Source organism: Echinops telfairi, unplaced genomic scaffold (assembly GCF_000313985.2).
Source record: "Echinops telfairi isolate 266 unplaced genomic scaffold, ASM31398v2 ScPeMD7_5;HRSCAF=22, whole genome shotgun sequence".
Lineage (NCBI taxonomy): Eukaryota > Metazoa > Chordata > Mammalia > Afrosoricida > Tenrecidae > Echinops > Echinops telfairi.
Genome location: NW_022103901.1, coordinates 21,591,885 through 21,597,893, shown reverse-complemented (window position 1 = coordinate 21,597,893; position 6,009 = coordinate 21,591,885). Strand labels below are relative to the sequence as shown.

The 6,009-nt window shown below is 49.6% G+C and overlaps 1 protein-coding gene across 2 annotated transcripts in view; it reads left to right on the top strand.

Annotated features, from left to right (window-relative positions):
• The window catches only part of SCNN1B (sodium channel epithelial 1 subunit beta), a 71,424-nt gene that overhangs the window by 23,848 nt on the left and 41,567 nt on the right, over positions 1-6,009 (top strand). The window contains exon 1 of one of the 2 annotated variants that reach the window (XM_004705725.2): positions 3,265-3,283. The exons of the other annotated variant lie outside the window; for it this stretch is intronic. The gene's annotated coding sequence lies outside the window, so the exon portion shown is untranslated. Of the gene's footprint in view, positions 1-3,264; positions 3,284-6,009 lie in introns of those variants that run through there. 2 annotated transcript variants of the gene reach the window in all.

Genomic DNA, 6,009 nt, shown 5'->3' with positions numbered 1-6,009 from the left:
ACACTGTCTCCCTTCACCATGTCCATAGTCTCTTTCCACAGGTAAAATAGATCTGATTCCTGTACATTCCTTCCAGTGAAATCCAAGTATCTAGTTTTCATTTATGTTGTAGGAAAAAACAGGTATTTTTGATGAATAAACTCTAGTCTGTGATCTGTTATTTCTATCAGTAAGGCCATATTTTACAACTACAGGTCTTTCGTCTCGCTTGTCATGGTTCACATGCCAATCACCAATGATTATCAATGTGCCTTGACTGCGCGTTTGATTGATTCCAGACTACAGGAGCTGGTGGAAAATCTTCCATTTTTTCGTCTTTAAGATTACTCAAACAAAAATGAGCTTTTAGAAACTTAGAAGTGACGTTTTAGTGACAAGCTGGCCCTTCAATGGAATAATATTTCTGAAAGACCTTACCAAACGTTTCCCAGTAGCCATGGAGACAGTTCTGATTAATGGCCACCCCACGTGTGTCCTGGTAAATGCTCCAGAGAGTTTTCAGTGGCTGATTTTTCAGAAATAGATCACCAGGCCTTTTCTCTGAGGCACTTCTGAGTGAATGCAAACTTCTGACATTTTGGCAAGCAGCCAAGCATGCTAAATATTGCACCACTAGTGGCTCCATCATGCTGTTCACTGAGGAGAAAGGAATAGGACCGCTTTGAAACTCCACCATTCTTCCCTGGACTTAGCCCCTGCCCAGGAGGCCACACCACACCAGTGCCTCGGAGGACATCAGTACCTGGAGGCCAGCCTCACGCCATAGTGAATATAGTAAAATTCAGTAGAAAGCAAATGTTTTGAGAATGATGATGGCAACAGATATACAGATGTGCTTAACACAATGGATTGTGATAAGCATTGTACGGGCCCCAAATAAAATGATTACAAAAATATTCACCCCTACTCCCTTCCCCACCTAACCTTATTTACCTAGGACCACCTCAGTGTGAAGTTTCATTTGGCTGGTTAGCATCATGTTGCAAACATCTCTCTCTCTCTCTCTCTCCTGTGTGTATGTGTGTGTATGAAAGGGTGAAGTTTTCTGTTTGAATTAGGATGTGAAGACATGTTTTTCCAACCCTCTACTCTTGTGTGTTAGTCTGGGTAAACTAGGGAAACAAATCCACAGAAACTCATATGCATATAAGAGGGTTTTATATAAAGCATCCCAACCCAGTGTTGTCCAAGCTCATAAGTCCAACATTAACCCATATGTCCAACACCGATCCACAAAGTCCTCCTCCATCTCACAAAACAGATACAACGACGCCGACTGCAGGAGGAAAGTCCAGTTAGTGAACGTGTAATCATCTCAGCACTGGCAGGGGTCTCCACACGGCTGCTCCAGCACCCAGGGCTGCATCGGGGTAGGTCCATGCGGCTTCTCCTTGGGGATGTCTTGCAGGAAATCAGCCTTGCAAGCTGAAGCAGGTAACTGCTAAGGCAGCTGCACCCTGGTGCAGCCATCACAAAGCAGGAGACCCGAGAAACTAGAAAGGCAAGGCTCACCATGCCATTTATCCCTCCGCCCTTCAGTTAACCCCACATGTGCTTATCGGCCAGGTTGGCAAAATAAACCTTAACTATCTCAACTTGTATCGACCCCTGACAGATTACGACCTAATCAGAGATGATACGTACTGTCAGACTGAACCAGGCCTTGTTCTAAGTACTCTTGGAGGTAAATGAAGTATTGTCCTTTTTTACTTAGATGAGAAAACTGAAACCCAGAGACACCGAGTAGCTTGCCCAGGGTCACATTAAGCAAACAAACACCTCAAATACACTGCCATCAGGTCGCTTCTAACTCACAGGGTCCCTACAGGACAGCGCAGAAGTTCCCCTGTGAGAAGGTGGAAAACCTCCTCTTTCACTTGCAAAGTAGCTGGTGGATTTGAGCTTCTGGCCTTGCAGTTCGAAGCCCAGTGCATAACCCACTGAGCTGCCAGGGCTTTCCCAGGCTCACACAGAACGCTTGAATTCAAATTCACAACCTTGGCTCTCGCACCCCAGGCTTAAAGCCACCACTGAGCAGTCATGGGTAGGTTTGCCCTGCAAATTCCACGTGCATTGGATTTTCTCCATATTGGGGAACATTGACCCCACGTTTCAACCAAGGGACCAGAGACAGTCTTCTTTTGAAAACCCATCCACGCTCAGCTAAACAGTGGTGACTGTGTGGTTCTAGGCAGAATACTGTGGCACTGGATAGTCCCAGGGCTGCTCTGGGAGCCTATATGGAATCTGAGCAAAATAGAATGGCCATCAGCCCCTGTTCCCTATCCCCCATGGACACCACACTGTAGCCCAGCTCATGCAGGCATTCTTGGCTGTATGACGGTTCAAGCCCAAACCAGGACCAAGCTGCAGTTCTTGAAGCCAACGCCCCTCTTCAAACTGGTTTTATTGACATAAAATTCACAAACCATATAATTCAGTGGCTGGGAGCTATTAAAACGAGGAGTGCAGTTATCACCGCAATCCATTTAGGAGCATGTCTTCATTTTTTGTGCTCATTGTTATGAATTCCCCATTTCCCACCTGCCAGCTTTCCCTGCCATAACCCTCAGAAACTATTATTCAAGTTACTCTCCCTATCAATTTACCTATCCTGGATTTCATATATTAAAAAAAGGATCATACCAAAATACCCCCACCCCACCTCAACGTCAATCACAAAATAAAACACTAAAATCCTCAATCCAAAAGAAAGCAGAAAATAATAAAAATTAGAACAAATCAAAAATGAGTCCAAAGGCAAAGCAGATGATAAGAGGCTAAAATGTAGCCTACCTCTATCTGCATCCACCCACGTTCGGATGCACTCTGTCTGAAGGACGTCGTCAATGCTTGAGATCACTTCTTCCCCAGGAGGACTTCCAGTCCTGCTGCCAGTGTGGATAAAAGAGGGCAGCTTCCTTTAGAGCTGAGTGAGGTGAGAGTTTTTGAAGTAGCAGGAAGGTGACCAGGGAGACCTCAAGCTGCGTTTTCCCCAAAGGTCTTTGCCTTCAGATCCAGCAGCCTGCTCTGTGTGTGATGTCCACAATGCGTGCAGTGAAGGACATTGGTCAGCTAGCTGTGGCAGGTCTCCAGCCTGGGTGTGCAGTTCTGGCTGTCCCCTGGGAGCCCAGGACCAACACTCTGGGAACCAGTGGCCTTCATTGCCACCTCGTACGTAGGATCTGGACTCGAACCCAAGGCCTGTCGCTACTCACTTTCCCTTATGTTGCAGACTGGCCTGGCAGGACCGTGTCGAGCAGGTCGGTGGGCATGGTGGCAGGTATGTCTCAGCTCCTGACAGGACGGGATGTGAGCTTGGGGTAAACGCAGTGTCACGTCTCTGGCCCGTGTACTTTCCTCACTATGCTGGGTTCTGGTGGGGTTGCTACCTTCCATCTGAGACATCCTGCGGTATGATCAGGGCCTGCAACTTCAGCCTAATTGGCCTCTGCCTTCCCCAACGCCCAGGTGGCAATGCTCATGTCCTAACGGGCCTCTTCAGGTGAGATGATTTCGTTCTGCTTGGGAATGCAGGGAACGTGCCTGAGTCATCTGTCTGCAGGCCACCCAGGAATCTATAAAAGGAAGGCACGGGGTGGGGAGGTCTCCAGCCCCTCCACCTGGTACAGGGCCCCCACAGCAAGCCTCCTGCAGAGAGCAGACAGTGACTCAGCAGGAAGGGAGTCGCTGTTCCCGATCTGAGCTCTGGCTCCCCAAGTGCAGCCGTGGCCATGCGAGAGGGTGGGTGAAATGTAAGGATTTTCCAGGAAATTCCTCAAGGCCAAAGTCAGCAAGCCGGCGATGATTTTGATCTCCCAGGCCCCCCTTCACCCCACGGAGAGATGTGCTGGACCATCGCACCTGCCAATGTGACGAGGCTTCATTCTGAGATCCCGTGAGCCCAGTTAGAATGTGGGTTTGTCAGTAGTGAGCATCCTATTTATAGGAGTTGCCTGGGGAAGTCAGTTGCCAACACGTGTGGATCGTAAGGACAAGTGGAAGACCTTGGGGTCCTTGGGATTTTCAGTATCTCCCTTTCAGGGAAGGAATTAGTCCCAAGAGAAGCAGAGGTTGGGTGCCATGTCTTCAGTTTGACCATGTGAATAGTCTCAGCAATCCATCCACAGTAGTAGAGTCACTTCTGACTCAGTGATCCTAAAGGGCTAAGTAGAATGGCCCATCGGGTTTCCAAAGTTAGAACCAAACCTTTATGGAAGCCAAGCTCGCTATCTTTCTCCCACAGAGCAGTTGGTGGATTCAAACCACTGACCTTTGGGTTAGCAGCCAAGTGCTTTCATCTCTACATCGTCAGGACTCATAATAACCATAGCAGCTACCATTTATGAAGACTGCGTGGTAGGACTTCCCACGTATTACCAGTTACCATGATCCCCATTTTACACATGAGAAAGGATGGGATGCCTCTCATTAGAAGACAGCAGAGGCAGACCCTAACTATGGTCAGACTCCCAAACCATACACTGGGAATGCGGGTCCCAAATGTCAGATGATGAGTGATCTTTGCAGAGGAGCCCTGATAGCGCTGTGGTTATGTGTTGGGCTGCTAACCTCAAGGTCAGCAGTTCGAAAATAGCAGCTACTCCTCAGGAGAAAGATGGGGCTTTCTACTCCTATAAAGAGTTACCGTCTCAGAAACCCACAGGGGAGTTCCACCCATGCGTCAGAACTGACTCCATGGCAGTGAGTTTTGATGAGTGAGTGTGGGATGCACTCTTCCATGTCCTCATTGCCCTTGGAGGGGCCGCCGTCCCCTATAGATGAGAAGGTGGTCCCCCACGGCCCCACCATGGCGTGAAAGAGTAAGACACCCACCAGCATCGCCCCATGGGGTGCACGACAGCTTCCCTAACACCACACCAAACTGTGGAGCAGTGACCCCAAAGCCACCCTCAGCGTGCTTGTCACCACCCCCTCAAGCACCACAGCCTGGCAGGGGGGCAGGGGAGGGGAGGTAAAGCGCCCTTATTCTAAAGGGAAAAAGAGAGGCGCCTATGCATGTCCCTGATCTGACCCACCTCAGAGAGGGGAAGGGGGAGCATGATCGACTTATGTGGCCCAGCCACACTGAGAGAAAGGAGGGGGGGTGGCGGGGAATAGGGGCCCATGTCTGATGCCACCCCAGAGAAGGGAGGCCGTGGCCCACATCTGGCCCATCCCCAGAGAGTGGGAGGGAGAGGGACCTCCATTTGACCCCACCACAGGGAGAGCCTCACCTGTGACCAGCCACAGAGAGGGAGAGTGACCCGCCATGCCACGGTATGACCCTTGTCTGACCCTACCCTAGAAAGGGGGGGGGGCACAGATGGGGTGTGTGGAGAGAGTGACCCTCATTTGACCCCAGCTGCCACAGATAGCGCAGAGTGCCATCGGTGTGACTCTCACAAATTCCTGGCATTTCGGGGCTGTAATGAGCTTGAAAGCTCTTTTAACCCATTTTCCCCCAGCCCCTTTATGTCACACTATACAGAGACTGAGCAGGTTTGTATCCGCAGTAAAATATGCAATGAGGCAGCTGTGGGTGACCAGGGTGCAGGTGAGGGGTACAGCAGCTGCCCCTGCCCTGTGCCCAGATGCTGAAACGCAGAGACCTGAGCTTCACCTGCAGCCCTGGGCCCGGTCTTTACACACAGTGTAACCCCACAGCCTGGCGGCTCTTCCCTGCTCCCTGTGTGTGTGTGTGTGTGTGGGGGGGGTAGTGTTCCCCACCTTACAGCAGCTTTTCTATTCTGTACAATGAAGTGACTTCCAAGAGGACAGGGTCCCAGTGTTGTCATCAGCATCCTTCTTCTGCCCTTGGATGGGTGCGCACCGTGGTCACTGTTAGGTCATGCTCGGCATAGCTTGAACTAAAAGAACTTTTTAAAAATTCAAGCCTTGAGTTGCAATATTGAAAGAATCTATGGGCAAAATATTGAATAATATAAGACACTTCTTTTTTTGTCATTTCTTTCTTTCCTGTCATGTTTTTGAAGACACTTCTTTTTT